Source organism: Lutra lutra, chromosome 5 (genome assembly GCF_902655055.1).
Source record: "Lutra lutra chromosome 5, mLutLut1.2, whole genome shotgun sequence".
Taxonomy (NCBI): domain Eukaryota; kingdom Metazoa; phylum Chordata; class Mammalia; order Carnivora; family Mustelidae; genus Lutra; species Lutra lutra.
In genome coordinates this window covers 53,221,856-53,242,944 of record NC_062282.1, presented here as the reverse complement: position 1 = coordinate 53,242,944, position 21,089 = coordinate 53,221,856, and the positions used below count along the sequence as shown (strand labels likewise).

The 21,089-nt window shown below is 35.8% G+C and overlaps 1 long non-coding RNA gene and 1 pseudogene across 2 annotated transcripts in view; one reads left to right on the top strand and one right to left on the bottom strand.

The window, feature by feature from the left end:
* Positions 1-751: 751 nt before the first annotated feature.
* Positions 752-21,089, top strand: part of LOC125100817 (uncharacterized) — a 49,003-nt gene continuing 28,665 nt past the window's right edge. The window contains exons 1-2 of one of the 2 annotated variants that reach the window (XR_007127666.1): positions 752-829; positions 5,161-5,306. This is a non-coding gene — a long non-coding RNA (uncharacterized LOC125100817). The remainder of the gene's footprint in view (positions 830-5,160; positions 5,307-21,089) is intronic. The other variant, XR_007127667.1, reaches the window with a different exon arrangement.
* On the bottom strand, positions 19,556-19,670 carry LOC125101391 (uncharacterized; annotated as a pseudogene).

Sequence of the window (21,089 nt, the reverse complement as noted above, 5' to 3'; positions counted from 1 at the left end):
TTAATAATGACATGAAAACTGAACCTTCTAGCCACATCTAACATACTAACCTTAAAAAGATTAAAGGTCAAAAAAAAAAGATTAAAGGTCAGAGAAGGACATTACTGAATAATCTGCTTAAATGGTACTGCATGAAAAACTGTCACAATAATACTATTAGCATTTCTCATTTCTTGAATGTGTATTATGGCCTAAGCATTCTTTTTGCTGTGTATACACTATTTCATACAACCCTATATCAGCCCTCTAAGGCACTATATCTTTTTGCAGAAGAGGAGGAGTCTCGTGGTAGGCAAGCATTTCATTCAAAGTCATCGTAAAGAGATCAGTTCAGGGAAAAGACCATCTATGAATTTTTTGTAAGACAATTAGGTAACTCCATATTATTTTTAGGATATGTGAGAGCACAAACTTGTGTCTCAGGGTGAACTAGGGGAAAATGATATAAATGGCCTTTGACTATTGGCCTTTTCAAAAAGTCACATCTGTTGAGACTTTCAGTAGATAAGGAGAGTGAAAATAAGTGATTTCACAGGTGTGGCAACACCCAGTTTGCACAGGTTGTTAGAAATCAGAGTCCTCTGGCTAAAGGCATGGCTGGAATCTTTGGAGAGGTGAATTTTATTTGGGCACATAACTGTCTAAAGAAAATGATAAGCAGAAGTTATTTGTTCTCACAAAATATTCATGTCCTCTCCTCATGACCTAGTCCTCCTTGCATTTGGTTAGAGTTGTATAATGAGTTCTGGGTCTGAGAAGTGACCTGTGTCAGTTCCAGACCAAAGCAGTTTCAGAAAAGGACATTATTGAACACATTGATGGAATTCTGGTAAGACCTGTAGTTTAGTTAGTAATATTGTACCTAAGTAATTTTTATTTTAAATTTAAAACAAGGTATGCCTAATAATGTTAGAGTTAGTAATGGTAGTTATTAGTATTGGGAGAACTGGCAGCAGCAAAAGAGTATCTCCTAAGTTCCAGACACTGCAAAATACAACATGGAAATTATATTTTTAAATTCTAACGTACAGCAACCCTATGAGGTAAGATAACTTTTAATATGTGAGAAATTAATAATTCCTTCATGTTACTGAAATACTCTCAGTGGATCTACCCAAACTTCTAGGGAAAAAAAAAATCATTAGATTTGGCTAACACTGACATTCTCCAAGTTTATATAAACAGTGGACTTACAATATTTCTCCTGCTTTTCTGCTTTCTGTAATTTGCTGGTTAGAATAAGGTTCTATCCCATTTCTCTAATTTGTCAAATGAGGGAGTTAGATGAGATAAATATGTGAATTTCTCTTCACAACTGAGTTCTCTAAGATTATTGTTATAATGATCCATAAATGATATTTTTTTTTCTTCTTTGTGTGCCTGAGTCCATTTGAGAGTTGAGCTGATGGCCACAATCCCTTCTGTGTAAGAAAAGTGTGACTATAAATGAAGACATGGACAGTAGTCAGGGTTCTATATGTGGGTTGGCAACAATAATAGTAATAACATAACACATACTCTGCCATATAAAAATGTGCCCATGGAAGCTGAAGTTCCATTAAGACCTTGCCAGTTGTCTGTGTCATGGCAAAGTGAAAACAAAAAGCTATTAAAAAATTAGCTTCTTGACTTAGAATTATGTCCTACTACATAGACTTCACATTCATTTGGAATATGGGTGTTCTGGAAATAAGGTCTCAGGAAGAGATGGGAAGGGGATCGGGAATATCCATAGCCTGCGATAGCATATGTTCAAATACTATTTTTCTAGCATTTTCTCTAGCATTTTAAATTATTACTTTTAGATTTTTCTCTAGCATTTTAAATTATTACTTTTAGACTTTTCAACCTGAGAATTAATGCCCACTCATCCATTGAGTGTAATATCATGGCACTCCTTATGTACATTGTGTTCTGCCAAACATAGGGAATATTTTGTTTAAGACAGAGTCTAACTCCATTTTTGATGCATGACTGCTGAGGGCTTTTAAGCCAGTTCTCTTTCTGCATCACATCTGGGAAATGTAGGGGTAAAGCTTGGGTACTCCTTCCTTTGGGGCCAGAGAGAGTTAGAATCATACAATACTTGGCCTCTGCATCTTAACCCACATCCTCCAGCCTCACTCACTAGCCAGCATTAAGCCAGTCTTTCCCTACTCTCATTTTTGGACCAGTTGGAAATCTACTCCTGTTCTCCTCAGAAAGACCCATTATGTGTAGTAAAGCTTTTCATGCCATCACGGTGCATATGTAACATTATCAGTCTCAAGACCCAAACCAAAGTCTGGGGTGGAGGTGGGGGGTCCATCCTATCTCTGTGAGATAATTAGAACATCTTATTTCTAAATGGGGGTGGTTTATTTCTAAAATGGGACAATAATATTCCTTTACAGTTATTAAGAAGGGGAATAGAAATTCAGAAGAGATTTACACATTGTCTAAAAAGTCCCATTTCTTACTGCAAAGTGGCATGGACATATGCAAGATCTTTGGGCTTTCAGATAATAGTCTCCTAAAAGTAAATTACAAAGAAATAATAAAGGAAATCGAGTATTTATAAAAACGTTAACTGAAAAGATTAACAGTAGAACAGTTGTAGACTATTGCTAGTTCTACTTTAATGCCACAGAATAGAAGCAAAGTAAAAGTAATGAGCAAATTTCCAAATTACATCTCCATATCCATCATTTGTGAAGCCTTAAACTCTAGTGGTTGATTTTGGCCTTTCATTAAATAGAAATTATGTGTGTATTCCATTGTTTTTTCCACTGATTTAATTAAGAATCTTCATGAAAAACTCTCTTGTTAAGAAAAGCACTAGAATGGTATGAAGGGAACATAACAACCAGATTTTACATAGTTAAAAAATTAAATCCTCATACCTCCTTTTTATTGCATTGTTTTACTTATTTTATTTTATATTTTATTTTTTTTTCAGTATAGTTAACCTACAGTGTTATATTACTTGCAGGTGTATGATATAGTGATTCAGCACTTCCATGCAACACTTAGTGCTCATCACAAGTGCTCTCCTTTTATCCCTATCACCTGTTTCACCCACCCTCCCATCCACCTCCATTCTGGTACCGTCAGTTTGTTCTCACTAAAGAGTCTGTTTCTTGGCCTTTCTCTTTTTTCCTTTGCATGATTGTTTTATTTCTTAAATTCCACATATGAGTGAAATCATATCGTATCTGCCTTTTTCTGACTGACTTATTTCTCTTAGCATAATACTCTCTAGCTCCATCCATGTTGCAAATGGCAAGATACCATTCTTTTTACGGCTGAATAATATTCCATTGCATATATAAATATGCCACATCTTCTTTATCTGTTCATCAATTGAGGGCCCCTTGGGCTGCTTCCATGACTTAGTTATTATAAAGAATATTGTTGTAAGCATAGGGGTGCATGTATCCCTTCAAATTAGTGTTTTTGTAGTTTTTTGGTAAATACATAATAGTGCAAATACTGGATCCTAGGGTAGTTCTACTTTTAACTTTTTGAGGAACCTCCATATTGTTTTCACAGTGGTTGTATCAGTTTGTACTCTGACGAGCAGTGAAAGAGGATTCCTTTTCTCCACATCCTCGCCAACACTTGTTTCCGGGGGGTGCCTTGGTGGCTCAGTCATTAAGCATCTGCCTTTGGCTCAGGTTGTGATGCCAGGGTCCTAGGATCGAGCTCTACATCTGGCTCACTGATGGGTGGGAAGCTTGCTTCTCCTTCTCCCACTCCCTCTGCTTGTGTTCCTTCTCTTGCTGTTTCTTGTTCTGTCAAATAAATAAAACATTAAAAAACAAAAAACAAAACTCACTTGTTTCCTATGTTTTTGATTTTAGCCATTTTGACAGATGTAAAGTGATATCCCATTGCAGTTTTGATTTGCATTTTCCTGATGATGAATGATGTTGAACATCTTTTCATGTGTTTGTTGGCCATCTGGATGTCTTCTTTGGAGAAATGTTGTTCATGTCTTCTGTCCATTTTTTAACTGGATTATTTGGGTTTTGGGTGTTGATTTATATAAGTTCTTTATATACTTTGGATGCTAATCCTTTACTGGATTACAAATATCTTCTCCCATTCAAGAGGTTGTCTTTTAGTTTTGTTAATTGTTTCCTTTGCTTGTACAGAAGATTTTATTTTGTTGTAATCTCAGTAGTTTATTTTTTCTTTTATTTCCCTTGCCCCAGGAGACATATGTAGAAAAATGTTGCTATGGCTGATGTAAGAGATGATTGCCTGTGTTCTCTTCCATGATTTTGATGGTGTTCTGTCTCACATTTAGGCCTTTGATCCATTTTGAATTTATTTTTATGTATGGTGTAAGAAAGTGCCACGTTTCATTCTTTTGCATTATATGACTAGTTTTCCCAATGCCATTTGTTGAAGAGACTGTCTTTTTCCTACTGGACATTATTTTCCTGCTTTGGAAATTAATTGATCCATATATTTGTGGGCTCTTTCTGGTTTTCTATTCTATTCCATTGATCTGTGTGTCTATTTTTGTGTCAGTACCACACTGTTCTGATTACTACAGCTTTGTAATATAACTTGAAGTCTAGAATTGTGATACCTCCAGCTTTGTTTTCTCTTTCAAAATTGCTTTGGCAATTCAGGATCTTTAGTGGTTCTGTATTAATTTTAGGATTTTTTGTTCTAATTCTGTGAAAAATGCTGCTAGTATTTTCAATAGGGATTTCATTAAATGTATAGATGGCTTTGGGTAGTATAGGAATTTTAACAATATTTGTTCTATAATCCACGAGCATGGAATGTCTTTCCATTTCTTCACACCATTTTCAATTTCTTTCACCAGTGTTGTATAGTTTTCAGAGTACAGGTTTTTTCCACTTTGGTTAAGTTTATTCCTAGGTATCTTATTAGTTTTGGTGCACTTGTAAATGGGATTATTGTCTTCATTTCTCTTTCTGATGCTTTATTAGTAATGTAAGGAAATGCAACAGATTTCTACACATTGATTTTGTATCTTGTGACTTTACTGAATTCATTTATCAGTTCTTGTGGCTCTTTGATGGAGTTCTTAGGGTTTTCTATATAGACTGTCATGTCATCTGCAAATGCTGAAAGTTTTACTTCTTCATTATCAATTTGGATCACTTTTATTTATTTTTGTTGTCTAATTGTTTTGGCTAGGATTTCTGGTCCTATGTTGAACAAAAGTGGTGAGAGTGGACATCTTTGTCTTATTCCAGACCTTAGGGGAAAGCTATTCTTCACCAGTTCTTCACCATTGAGTATGATGTTCACTGAGTTTTTCACAGACAGCCGTTATTGTTGAGGTATGTTCCCTCTAAACCTACTTTGTTGAGGGTTTTTTCATAAATGGATTTTGAACTTTGTCAAGTGCTTTTCTTATCTACTGAAATGATCATATGGTTTTTATCTTTTCTTGTATTGATATGATGTATCACACTGGTGAATATTGAACAATGTTTGCATCCCAGGAATAAATCCCACTTGATCATGGTAAATGATCTTTTTTTAATGTATTGCTGGATTATGTTTGCTAGAATTTTGTTGAGTATTCCCACATCTGTGTTCATCAAAGATAGTGACCTGTAGTTCTCTCCCTCTTTTTTTTTTCTTTTTTTTCTTTTTTGTGGTGTCTTTATCTGGTTTTGTTATCAGGGTAATGTATACCACCTTCCTAACACCCTTGGGAAAAGTATCATAAACTGCTAAATTATACAATGTCTTTTAACAGTTATCTCTTTAGAATTTATGTACTAATAGTGTAAGACATGTACTAGTGAGGCAACATAGTTGAAGTAAGTGAAGAAACTTAACAATTTTAAAAAGTGGGCTTGTGATTTTACAAGAAGTAATTTGGTAATCCTTACAAATTTTACCCAGTAGCTCACCTGTTACTGTAAGTTCATAATGCCAGGCAATATATTTCACCCTTGAACAACACAGAGGTTAGGGACACAGACTCAACTGCCCCCCTCAACACACCATGCAATGAAAAATCCATGTATGAGGGATCCTGGGTGGCTCAGTCTGTTGACTTTCTGACTCTGGATTTCACCTCAGGTCTTGATCTCAGATTTGTGGGATCAAGCCACATGTTGGGCTCCACACTGAGCATGGAACATGCTTGGGATTTTCTCTCTTCCTCTGCCTCTACCCCCACCACCCCAGTTGTGCTTTCTCTCTCAAAAAAGAAAAAAAAATCCATGTATAACTTTTTAATAACCCAAAACTTAACTACTAATAGCCTGCTATTGCTCAAAAATCTTACCAATAACATAAAGAGTTAACACATATTTTATATATTATATAATTATATATTATATTCTTACAGTAAAGTAAGCTAGAGAAAAGAAAATATTATTAAGAAAATCACAAGATTTTCTTAATACTGTACTCTATTTATAAAAATAAATCCACATACAGTGGACATACACAGTTCAAACCCATGTTTAAGGGTCAACTGTTTATTTCATGCTTTATAGTTTTAAAAGGCCAGGAAAACAACCAGATAAGCAGGAAAAATATTGTAAGAATAACAGTCTTTTTATATTTATTTCTCCAATTTAGTTAATATACTTTGTTTTAATTGTAACAGAGATATACAAAATTATTGGATATATGGTTAAATTAAAAACCAAGAACATTGCAATCTGGCAAATGAAAATATGCCTTGCTTTCTTGAACTCTTCATCTTTGAAATTGCTTTTCTCAATGAAATTACATCTAATCCATCAATTTGATTAAGCCATCTGGTGTCACATTACTTGGACTGAAATGAAAACCGTTTTCTTCAAGGAAGTTAACTCTCAGTGCTCTACTTCTAAACTGGTGTAGTCTTCTGAAGTAGGTGGTTTCTTGCAGGTTGTATGCAAAATCCCAAAGTAATCTTGCCATATCTTCCTGGAAGTTTCAATTCCATTCAGTTTTGGGAAAAATAAACAAAAGAACCACAAGGAGATGCATTCACTAGAATGGCTAATATTAAATGACAACAAATGTTTTATGGATACAGAACAACTGGTATCCTCATACTTTTTTTATGGAACTGTTAAGTCTTATAACATATTTGGAATACTTCTTTTTTTTTTTTATATAAAATTAAGCATATATCTACCTTATGACCTAGCAATTCCACTACTAGAAATATACCCAAGATGTATGAAAGCATATGCCCACAAGTGATTTGAAAGACAGTGTTCACATATACTTTATTTGTAGAAGACTTAAACTAGAAAAAAATTAACTTTTCATCAAAAAGTAGATTAACAAACTTAGGTATATTTTTATAAGAGGGTACTATTCAGAAATATAAAGGAATAACTAATGTATACAATAACATGGATGAATCTTAGAAACATTATCCAAGTGACAGAAGCCTTACACAAAATAATATACATTGCATATTTCCTTTTATCTAATATTCTAGTAGTGGTGGAACTCAACTATGGTGAATAAAGTCACCAAAGTGATTGTCTCTGGGGAGATGATGGATAGAATTCCCTGGGCAGGGACATGAGGGAACTCTCTAGGGGTGATAATGTTGTATCTCTTGAAATTGGTTTGCATTACACAAGTGTATGCATTTGTGATATAATGGCACACTCATGATTTGTGCATTTCCCTGTTTAGAAATTTTACCCCTGAAAATGAGTATGGATTAAGATAGTGATGGATAGATGAATTATAGGTTGAAAAGTAAATACAAAAATATATAAATCATATTAATGTACATTAATTGAAGGGGAAAGGGAAAGAAGGGGTATGACTTTAAATAGTTTTCAACATGAAATTACATAGAAACATTACTAAAAGTTCTGTCTCTTGTGATCTTAATGTCAAATTAAAATTAAAGTACAATAACTTAAAATTATGTTTTCAATGAGAAACATGGGCCAAGAGTTTGATACAAAAAACTGGGGACTATTAGTTTAAAACCAGCAAAAATTAAATAGATAATATGCTAGGAGAAAATTCAGATATTCTCAATAATTTTGGTAAGATTCTCTATTATAAAGATAAATTGAGAAGAAAGGATATCATAACAGTGTTACACTAACAATAAAATAACTGGTCTTTGTAGCACTAGTTTAAAACAAAAAACAAACAAAAAGCCTGTGTTGTTCTTGTATGCTTGCTTACTTATAATTTGATTTTAACATTGTAACATTGCAAATGAACCTAGATTTTTATGTCCCATGTATATGAGAACATACTATTTTTCAATTATACAAACCCACTGACTTCTAATTCTGACCTGATCATAGCTACAAACATCTTGAAATTCTGAATAACATAAATTACTTTGGAGGCAAAGTCAGAATTAAAAGAAATAAAAAATCTATAGGTGACATAAAGAGTAAACAATAGCTACACAGCAAGAGGGGAATGGGGACCAGAGTTATCTATCATTTTAATCTAGGACAAATGACCCAGGAATAAGAGAGAAGTCATTGGTCTAAATAGGAACTAAGACCCCTGCTTAAAGTCATGTCATAGGATGGACTATTTTTCCTAGCTGCTTGGGATACTCTGTGGAAAATGTGTACGTCCCTGAATGATCTTAGACATACTAATTTTCCCCTTCTGAGTCTCCCAATTTCCTTATTCTCAAAATGGATGTTGTAGTTACCAATAGTTGGGCAGTTTTTATCAACAGTGGAATCTCTTATGTTGGAGGATAGAAAGATACTAGATTTAGTAGGTAGTCCTAGAATAATCAGCAGTAAACTCAAGAAAGCTTAGGGAGAGAAAAGAAGGCTGGACAGAATATTGAAATCCTTATAACCACAGGAGTGAGGTAAATGAGAGTATAGACAAACGGCTGGTTCTTTTGAGTGGCTGGTCTTTTATAGGCTACCAATCAAAGTTGGTGGCTCCATACCACCTGCCTCTATGAGTTACTTGTTCTCATATTTTAGTCTCCCATTTTATGCCTTTGAATTTCCTACCAGTGTCTTAAATATTTTTATTATCTTTTTTCCCCATCCCATCATACTTGTCCAAATGTGTCAACAAAAGATTAAGGTCCAAAATCCTAATGGGTTCAAGTCCCTTCCTCATATAACTAATGGTTCCCTCCCTGCTTTGCCTACTGCCCTCAGCCATACTGCACCTGGAGTAGCCAAAGTCATAGACCTTGCTCTTTCTGCTCCCTCTGCCCTTAACACTCTTCCCATGGATTTACTGCAAGACCCTCACTCCCACTCAATAAAGGTTTTTACTCAGATGTCACCTCATCAAAGAGGACATTCTGATCACACCAGCTTAAGTAACATCTCCATTGCCTTTCAGTACAGTTATCCAAAATTAATGGAGTCAATGTTTCAGCATGTATTCTATTAACGTAAGAGGAGAACTCATCTTTCTTGGTTTTTACTTGATAATAGTTACAGCCATGTGTGTGATTATGAAAATTGAGATATACCCATCTGATTATATAGATGGTTCCTGTCTTCCTTATGGTACAAATAAATCATGCTTGTTGTATACTATTAAAGGCACATGTACTAGTAGAAAGAACAAAGTGAGCATTCCTCTTCTCACTGAACCTCTTCCCTCACACCCATCTATCAGCCCTCCTCCTTCCACCCTCTTTCCTTTATTCCTCTCTCATTTGCCCTTCCTCTCTTTCTTCCTCATACCTCAAAGATGACATGTAGTGATGAGATCAGCATTCTCAAGAATTTGTGTAAACACTTCCGTGTTTTAAAATTTAAATTTATTATGTATCTGTATATATATGGCTCTTATATGTATGCTTTTTTTACATAAGGAATACAAACACCAAATGCAACTTGGTGACTAAATCTGCATGTCTATATAATTTTGCAATGTGCTTTTCTCACTTAGCAATATTTTATGGATTTTTTAGAATTTTTTTATATATCAATGAGCTTAGATCTGTTTCACTATTTCAGCTGCTCCATGGTAATCTATTACATGGATATATCAGGCTTATAATAATCAGTTTATTTAAGGTTGCTTTCACTTAGGTTATCTCATATATATATATGTGTGTGTATATATATATGTATATGTATATACATATATATATCTGTTACATATACATATATATCTGTTACAATTAAAATTAGGTTATCAAATATATATATATGAGATATCTCATATATATATCTCCAATCTTATATATATATCATGTGTATATGATATATATATCCAATATTATATTAAAAAATGCAGCAGTACATACATTATATATTATATAAAATTTTACAGGTCCTTTACAAAATTATATTATGTTGCAGTACTACAATAAATGGATCAGAATAGAGATTTCTGGAAAGATCAGATAGGTAGATAGATGGGTAGATGATAGATTACTTTATGGCAGAAGTAGCAGGCACTTTAATGTGACAAATAACTGATTAGGGAATCATTTTTGTTGGGTTAATTTTAAGCATATGAAATAACTTGGGTCCTACTTTAAATCACAGGAAGTTAAATTCCAACTAGAATAATGACTTTAAAGTAAAAAGAAAAGTATAAAAGTATTGCAATAAGATACACAAATGTGGTTTTAAACTACTGTTTAAGGAAAACTTTTTGAAGGAAAAGTACACAAACAACAATTATGAATTAAAAACTTCTGTATGCTTTAGTAATCATGAAGTTTAAAAAACAGTGGGTAAACTGAAAGAAGGTAAATACAACATCTGTGCATCGACAACAGAGGCTAAATATGATCACCGCAAAATAAACACTTACAAATGAGTAAGACTGAAAAAGAAAACAGAAAGAATGAAAGAGGTAAAGGGTGAAAAATATGCAGAGGATATGAATAGTCAATTTACAAAAGAAATGTGAATGATCACATAGGTAAGGAGAAATACTGAACCTCATGAACATGAAAAATGCAGTTTATTTTTATTTATTTATTTATTTTTAAGATTTTATTTATTTATTTGACAGAGAGAGATCACAAGCAGGCAGAGAGGCAGGCAGAGAGAGAGGAGGAAGCAGGCTCCCTGCCGAGCAGAGAGGACCCTGAGATCATGACTTGAGCCGAAGGCAGCAGCTTAACCCACTGAGCCACCCAGGCGCCCCGAAAAATGCAGTTTAAAGCATGGCAGCACAATTTCACACCTAGAAGATTAGAAAAAGTATTAAAAGTCCTAAAGTAATATGTATCAGCAGGAATAAGAAAAACATTTTTCTCTCATATTTTTCTTGTGGGAGCCTAAGTTGATTTAGCCACTTTGGAGACAAATGTTAGTAGATAGGAAATCTAAGAATAGGAATAGGATGAACACAACTACCCAGCATTTCTTTCTGATTATATACACTGCAAGCAGGTTCTTCTTTGATTTATCTGAGTTGGAAAAAAAAAAAAACACACATCAGTTCAAAGGATTTATAGAATCCCTGAAATCTCTTCATTAATATTCTAGGTTGTCCATTAATGTCTGCACCAGTGACCTCTGGTGTAGAACTTTCTTGTTTGCAAACTAACATCATGTAATTACTATCCAGTGACTAACAGAGCCCTCATAAGAGACTGAGAACAACTTAGATATCTCAGAGCTACTTGTAGAGCAAGAAATGGGGCTTTCTCTGTTAAAATTTCACCCTTGGTGAAATTCTAGATGAGAGGTCGATGATTGACTTGGGCTATCCCTAGTGTTCGTGCCCCTCCAAAGTTCGTATGTTGAAACCTAATCCCAAATGTGATGGTAATTATAAATGGGACATTTGGGAGGTGGCTAGATCATGAGGATGGAGTCCTTATGAATGGGATTAATGCCTTTATAAAGGCATTAGGTTTGTGCGTGTGTATGTGTGTAACACCTATTCTTTAATGCCAACTAGGTCATTGCTTCTCAAATGCTTCATAAATTAGATCTTCTTTTTCATACTAATTACTTAGAAGATTATAATTTTGGGCCCGATATTCAAAGATTCTGATTCTACAGATCTGGACTGGTATCTGGTAATCTGTATAATTTAGATGTATTCTGTGACCTTTCGCTATAACCATCTCCATCAGGATTTACCCCTCCCTAGACCTTTTGGTCTATCAGGCACATTATAGTCTTCATGATGGACCACCTTCACATCTCACCACATCTGCACCAATCTTTTGCTCCTTTTATCATGATATTAAACATGTTTTTCCTTCACCTATGGATCTCATTGCAGTTAGTCTCATTAAGAATCTGGATCATGGGGCGCCTGGGTGGCTCAGTGGGTTAAGCCTCTGCCTTCAGCTCGGGTCATGATCTCAGGGTCCTGGGATCGAGCCCCGCATCCAGCTCTCTGCTTGGCAGGGAGCCTGCTTCCCCCTCTCTCTCCCCCCTCTCTCTCTAACTGCCTCTCTGCCTACTTGCGATCTCTATCTGTCAAATAAACAAACAAACAAACAAACAAAAAAGTCTGGATCATTAGTGATACAATTTATTTTCTTTGTCTTCAACTTTTTCTTGATGACTCCTTTCCAACAGTATTTAAACATGTAATATTCTCTCCCATCTTTAAAAGATAAAAACTTCTCTTCGCCTCTTTTAGACCCCCTGGAGCTTTTTCTTATCTCTCTCCCTCCATTCACAACCAAGTGTCTTAAAGGAGTTGTCTGCAATTGCTGTCTACATTCTTTCACCTTCTATTTGTGCTTTAGACAACTACAATCTGACTTCTGCCACCTCTACTCAGCTGAGACTGTTGTAGATAAAATCACCATTGACTTCTTTGCTACTAAATTCAATGGAAACTTCCCAGTCTCAGGTTTAGGTAAACTTGTGTGGAACTTGATCTGTTCATTACCCTCTCCTTGCATTGCACTCTATTTCAGAGGAGGTGGGTGCTGTGACACAGCACACTTCTTGCTGAGTCCTTCTGAGCCTTTTTTGTTGGATTTTCCTTTTGTTTTCCTCATATTTATATCCACTTTTTTTTTTTTTTAGATTTTATTTATTTATTTGACAGACCACAAGTGGGCAGAGAGGCAGGCAGAGACGGAGAGAGGGGGGAAGCAGGCTCCCCGTTGAGCAGAGAGCCCGATGCGGGGCTCGATCCCAGCTCTCTGGGATCATGACCTGAGCCGAAGGCAGAGGCTTTAACCCACTGAGCCACCCAGGCGCCCCTATATCCACTTTTTTTTCTTTTTTTATTCTGAATGTCATCCCTCAATAATCCTGTCCAGTCCCTGATCTTCATGTACGGTTTTCTAATAATGTAGACAATATTTCCAGTCTGTATCTCTCTCTTTGACTCCAATCTAAATATCTGAGTATCTATTGCAAATCACAACCTGGATGGTAATACTGCCACTAAGTATAGAAATCATAATAATTGAGAAATAACCGCAAATCAGGGTCTCCATTAAACCCATCTCATGAATTATCACAGCCTCATAAAGTAGGTTTAAAATAATGTCCCTATTTAAAGATGAGCAAACTGAGGCTTAGAGTTATTTAGTAAATTATTCAACATGTACAACTAGAATCCTAGAATCCAGGTGTGTTTAATTCTTAATCCCACACTGCTAATCATTTTTTTTTCCATAAGGTTAAATATGTAAGAGATTCTCCACAAAATCTCAAATCCAGCAGGTTCTAACCTGAAATCTTCCATTTGGCTTACTATCACAATGATTTTCCACTTCTCCATCAATTCATACAAGCAAGAAACTGGACTTCTTGGCTTATAGAGCATCTCTAATAAATAACAAATTTTATAACTTCTGTTTTCTTAATATCTTAAAAATGTAGGAATTTCTATCTACCTCTCCTCACTGTTTAAAACACAATTACCGCTCTCCTGAATCAGGGGAGTAGCTTCCTAACTGGTGTCCCTGCTTCAGGTCATGACTCCTCCAATCTATTTTTCACAAGGCAGTCTGAATGATTTTCTGAAGTCAAATCCGATCATGTCACTTCCTTGAAGCCTGTCACTGCCATTCCACTGCCCTCAGGATAAACTCCTTACCAGGGCAATGCAAGGTCATTAGAGAACTAACATTTCCTTACATCTATGGCTTCTTCCATCCAAACTACTCTCTTTATTCTCAACGCCAACCCAAGCAGGCTGTGCTTCATTTCAATTCTAAAATTTTAGCAGATTTTTTTCTCCCACTTAAAAACTATATCCTTCTTTCCCCATTCAGTGGGCCCTTCACAATTCAACTTTGATGGAGCTTCCTCTTGTAAGCCTTCTCTCTCCTACCAAGATCCTACTACATTCTCCCAGAGTGCATGGTTGTTTCCTTATAGAATTCATCACACTGCCTTATCATTAGTCATTTTCTTAACTGACTCTGTCACTGAACTTTACATCCCTTCAATGGTGGCATCAGGACAGTAGTTTAGTTTAGTTTTCCCCAGAAGCAGGGTCTGAGGGAAGGAATCAAGTACAAATTTTGGAGGTGATCTCTGGACACACTGGAGGCCAAGTAAAGAAGTGAGAGAGGGAAGGGAAGGTAGACAATGAAAAGCTCAAGTGCATTACCATTGTAGGTTAGTGGAGTTTAATAATCTGAGGTCCTCTGGGAGCCATTGTAAAATCTGTATCTCAGAGTTATCCCAACCTAGGAGAGAGTTTGTGTATTTACATACTTTCATAGTTTCCCTGAATGTGAAGTGGTAACACTGACTACCCCTCAATCCTAGACAACCCAGAGTGGTTAATCACCCTGACCACCAGCTCCTACCAGATAGTTGTTGAAGGCATCTAAGGGAATGGCAGGTGAGTGGAGGAGCGAATATTAACTCCCTGACACTTCTAGCTTGTTGTGTAGACAACAAAATTAATTCCACTGATCCGAAAGCCCTCAATCAAAGAAATTTAGGAGCTGGCAATTGAGGGTAGAACCATTACACACTGGATATGGGTGATGAATAGGACTCTCCATAGCAATTGCTTCAGCCTTGTTTACTATTCTAGACTTAATGCCTTCCAGTATCTGGCACATAGTAGGTACTCAAAAATATTTATTAAATAGGTTTATATATAAATAAGTTACATATATGTGTGTGTGTGTGTGTGTGTGTGTATTTATATATATAAATTTAACAAGGAAGCAAATTTCTGTGATTTGTTTATTGTTCTGTCCTCAGTATAGAGCATTAATTCTAGTTCTTAGCAAATGATTAATGTTTTGAATGAATGAGTAATTAAACAAAGGTCTTACTGAGTGAAGCAGATGATCCTTAAGGTCCTCGTAAGCTGTGAGATTCTAGAATATTTAAAAAACCAATATGTACCTTCCACAGTATCTTCTTCAAACACATCACGTTATCTCTGTGGGTACTGTGGAGAGCAAAGCACACTATTTAATCATCCTTAACCAGTTCACATTAGGGAAGTGGAATGTTGCAATGTTCTTTCATCAGCCTCATAGTGGAGTGACTGTGACTAACTGAACAATGACCCAATTTTTGGGCCCTGCCACTTCAGAAATATTTAAAAACACACTGTGGGATGGTGGAACATAGATCGACTGTTGCCACCTGAGCTCCACTAATGACAGAAGTATAAAGAGAATTCCAGTATCCAGAGCTATTATTCTGGTGCTTCCTATGAGCATTTTCTGTATTTTAAAAAAAAAAAAATGGAATTGAAAAGGAGGGGTGGATGTGGAAGAAGCTGAGTCTTCAAATAGCTTTCTGAAATGCCATCTGAACAGGAAGGGCTTTGAGGAAAGGACTGTGGGAATGTGTTTAAACAACAGTGGAAAGTGGGTGCACTCTATTTCTGTTCTTTAGAACATTTAGCGTTTTAAAAATATTTTTTGTTTATTTGTTTTTTGTTCTGGTTTATTGTCTATGTACCACTGTCCTGTGCATTCCTGGTAGGGATTTTTTAGGTAGAATTTCTTGTTCTCTAGGAAAGCTCTTTCTTACCCTGACCACATATAATGTATTCTAAAAGTTCTGATTTTTATCATAGCAATTTTCTAGTTTAATAACATATCCCTTTCCTGATTATTAACTCATGTGCACAGCTAAGGATTTTAGAAAACTCAGAGGGTGATTTTATTAGCATTTTTTTCTTATATCTATCATCTACCTATCCATCCATCATTTCATAATTATATATTCTATCTACCAAATTTGGAAGTTATCTTCAGGATTTTCTGACTTAAAATACACTACAGTACATACTAAAAATTTATTTTGGGGACCAAGAGTTAGAATCCCAGAGAAATTGCTGGTTGTGAGTTCCTTTAAAAGTAGTGACTTCGTAGCTCTTCTTAGATGGGTGGCAAAGCACTTGATTCTTATTGGATAACACTTTGGGAGCTGGCTTTTAAAGCATCTGAGATCTAGTCACAGCTAGAGGGTCGAGTGACTCTGGTCAGAGGACATGGACCCATAGCTACTAGAACAGTGAATAGAGAAAACAATTTCAGGTCACATGTCAAAAGGCAATTAATTATTATGTACCTAGTTCTCTGTCAGCAAATGTATATAGCACGCATGAGGGAAAATAGCATTTAGAATTTCCTCATTTGGTGGTGCTTGGCTGGATCAGTCAGGATGACTCCTGACCTCAGGGTCATGAGTTCAAATCCCACATTTGGGGTAAAGATTACTTAGAGTAATAAAGTAAAGTGGCAAAGGTTATGTATACTTACCCCAATTTTTAAAAAATTTTTTTAAAAAAAAAATTTCATTTGGTGAGGGTTCATGATTCTCTCCTTTTTTTTTTTTTTTAAGATAGAATGCACATGCCTCATGCATATACACATGAGCTGGGGTGGAGTGACAAAGGGAGAAGGAAGCAGACTCCATGCCCAGTGTGAAGCCCAATGGAGCCTTGAGGCAAGACTCAATCTCAGGACCCTGAGATCATGCCCAGAGCCAAAATCATGAGTCAAGCGCTTAACCAAGCCACACAGACATACACGATTCTCTTAAATTAAGAAATGAAGGCTACTGTGTGAGTACAGATATACATATAGGTATATTTTCCACAACAATTGGATTATTCTGTTCATACATCTTATGGAATATTTTCCAACTATTAACATGTAAGTTTTTCTACTTGCAATTACATAGTTAGAACTTCTCATGCACTTAAAAAATGCATTTAGTAACGTAACCAATATAAACTTAAATAAACATAACAATGGGTCTACTGATACTCCAGAAAGTTTATCCATTCCCTTCATTTTTTTTTTTTTAAAGGCAGTGTTTATACTTGGGATGTTATGTGAAATTCTACTCACATCTTATATAAGTTATAGAAAGTAAACCTGGAATTAATGTGGTCCAAATTTTTCCTGAGTATATTCTGAGTCTTTTTCTCTTTTCCTTGAGGTCACAATGCTGATTAGTTGCAAAAACAGAGTTAGAATAAAACTGATTTGATTTTCTTTGAAGAGTCTTAATATTGTGCCTCTGGCTTAAAATCCAACAGTTACATTTTATTTTGATGATATATTAATATCTATAGATATAAATGAACATAGAAAATGTATATATGTAATTATATCCCTTTAGGTATTTTTGAGTCTTTCCTAAAATAACTACATAAACTGAAAAGGACACTGATCAAGTAATTTTCACAAAATGACCTATCCATGTACCCAGAATACAGAGCAGAAAATTGTATTATCCATTCCCAGAAGCCTCTCTTGTGCTCAGGAATCTTCTCCTTTCCCATCCCCATAAGAATTTTCCTTCATTACTATAGATTAGTTTGAATTCTTTTTTTGAAATTTATATAAGTGAAACTCAAAATATTCTCTTTTGAGTTTGGCATTTTGCTCTATATTATACATGATTATACATGTGGATTCATTCATGTTGTTATTTGTAATTGATCTGGTTGTCATAAATTATGTAGTATAGAATATGCTGTTGTGTATATTCTACAGCTCTTTTTAGTCATTCTGTAGTTGATAGGCATTTGAGTGGTTTCAAGACATAAGCTCTGAGGGGTGCTTGGGTGGCTCAGTCAGTTAAGCGTCTGCTTTTGGCTTAGGTCATGAACTCAGGGTCCTCGGTTTGAGCCCCATGCAGGGTTCCTGCTCAGCAGGAAGTCTGCTTCTCCCTCTCCCACTTCCCATGCTTCTGTGTGTGCATGCTCTCTCTCTCTAATAAATAAACAAATCTTTTTTTAAAAAAATAGTGCTCTGACTAATCTCTTTCAAAAATAAAAATATACACATATGTACATATATGGGTATTTTAAATGAAAATTTCACAAATCATAGTGAGTAGCATTCATTTTACAGGTTTTATTTTGAAAATTCTCCTTTATCTCTCAACTACCTATTATGGGTGAGGGCTTCTTTACACTTTAATAAAAATTTGGAGGTAAAAACTGTAGCCCCCACTTTTAAGATGTTTATAGCTTTACAAGGAAGGCCATATCATGTATACATTTTGTAAATTTGGGAGGGGTAAGGATTTTGCTACCAGATCTTTACTTCTGAATTAATGGTTTTCACTTGCATAGTAAATTTCCAATTTAATACCTTTTTGGCATTATTTTATATGTGGACCATGTGCATTGGTTTGTAATGTAAAATAATTTTTTAGCATAACTCATTGCAAGCCTGAAAGCCATAACTTTCATGGCAGTAGAAGGAATTTTTTTGCTTTAATAAATAGTGCCAATTCCCTACTGCCAAACTAGGGAGGTGAATAATATATTTTTGTGTTTATTCATTTTTTTTTCTAGTTTTCATTTAAATTCTAGTTACCTCACATACAGTGTAATATTAGTTTCAGGTATACAATTTAGTGAGTCAACACTTACATACAATACCTGGTGTTCATCACAACAAATTCTCTCCTTAATACCCATCATCCAAGTAATCCATGCCATGCTCACTTCCTCTCCAGTAACCATTGTAAGGGCCTATTTAGCCAGGGTGGCTCCATCTTGGTTGAACAGCCATTTTGTTGTTTATGCAGTAAAACTTAAACTGACCCTGTACACCCCCCCACCCAGGGGACTTAAAAGCAAGTCCAGGAAACCAGTAAAATATGGTGGACCAGTCCCTGATAACAGAGCCCAAATACAAGGGTGGGTCAGGTCAGGTGGAGATAACAGAGCCCGAATGTAGGGATGAGTTGGGCCAGGTGGAGACATCCAATCTTTGGAGCGCACATACTGTCTCCCTAGCTACCAAGGAGTGTGGGCCCCACCTTTTGGGCTCCAGTTCTGACCAAGGTGATAGGCTAGGCCAAATATCTACTGTAGGGTAAATTGCAATTCAACTGGCCACCCGTGTGTGACCTAGCATGACTGTGCAACTTTCTCTGTGTGTTACAATCTCAGTGGCCACCTGTGTGCGGCCAGGCTCAACCACATGGCCTTTGCCCTATAAAAGTTAGTCTGTAAGGCTGGGAGGGGTCGATCTCTCTGTAAGAGGCAGCCCCAACCAGTCGGTTTGATTCTCGATGCTTGGAGTGGGATAAAGCTTTGCTTGACCTTCACTTTGTATCAGCCTCGCTCCTTTGATCATGGACCCTAACAACCATCAATTTGTTCTCTGTAGTTAACATTCTGCTTCTTGGTTTGCCTCTCCCTTTCTTCCTCCAATGATTATCTATTTGGTTTCTTAAATTCCACCTATGAGAGAAATCATAAAAATATGGAATGTTTAACAAATTTGTGTGTAATCCTTGCATAGGGACCATGCTAATCTACTAATCTTCTCTGTATCGTTCCAGTTTTAGTATATGTGCTGCCAAAGTGAGCACTGGAAGTCAATAATTTAATATAAAACATCCTTCAGAGCACTTTAAGATTCTCTACAGTTTAGTTGCTAGGTAATGTCACTGTGCTTAAAAACCAACACATGTCAAAAGAAATGCATGTTGGCTATGTAACTTCATATAAATGACAGAAATGACAATTTTGAAAGAAAAACTGATTTACTACTCTATTAGGTACTAATAAAGATTCTCTCCTTAACCAAACCTTGGTCCAGCTTCTCTGAGCCCTTTATTTCAAATAGGCTCAAGTTTTGGACTTGTGTATTCATCTTTGCAGTGCCCAGTTTCAAAAGAATCCTGTTGAGTCAGTCTAGCAAAAATTTCCTCTAAGCCTTGATGTGTCCTTTTTGTAATTTTCCATCCACTGAGCCCTACTGTACTCCATGGCCATAAATTCCTACTTGTCCTTGTATTTATGTTTGAACCCAATCTTTTCCCCCACTGCACAGCCCCCACTGCAATAGTCTCTCTTGAAATAGACTTTCACGGGGCGCCTGGGTGGCTCAGTGGGTTAAGCCACTGCCTTCGGCTCAGGTCATGATCTCAGGGTCCTGGGATCGAGCCCCACATCAGGCTCTCTGCTCAGCCGGGAGCCTGCTTTCCCCTCTCTCTCTGCCTGCCTCTCTGCCTACTTGTGATCTCTCTCTCTCTGTCACATAAAAAAATTAAATTAAAAAAAAAAAAAGAAATAGACTTTCACAATGTTGTTAACAAGTGTCCTGAATAATTATATTCTAGTGGGGATTTTTAAATGAAAAATGTATTATCCTGGGGAAACCCAATGATCCACCACCTTCTAGTCTTAATTTCTGTCTATATGTTATAAATACAAATAGATATAGACAGAAAAGATATAAATACAGTTGAAATTTGTGTAACACAAGTTGGTTCTGTTCACGTCCACTTATACACAGATTGTTTTGATACAGTTCTGTAAATGGTGTCTTATGATTTTTAAAATAACATTTTTCTAGCTTTTTTCTAGTAAAAATACAATATAAAATATGTATGCAAAATATATTAATGTTTACATTATCCGTAAGACTTATTCAACATTAGTAGGCTATTGATAGTTAAATTCTGAGGGGGTTCAAAGTTATATGTTTATTTTTATCTGCACAGAGAGTCAGTACCTAAACCCCTGAATTTTCAGTGGTCAACTGTATATTAAAATTAATGAAAGAAACTAACTTAAGTCCTCCTCCCCATATATATATGGGGATTTTTTGATTAGCTCTTTCCTCTTACATTAATAATTCTCAACACTTACTGAATTTCAAATATAAAGTGGTTTTATTTGCTTGTTTGTTTGGCAATACAGTGTAAACTCTGTAAGGACAAAGCCTTGCCAATAGTTTTCACCATGGTATCTCCAAAGCACAGTGCAGTGCTTGGTGGATGGCA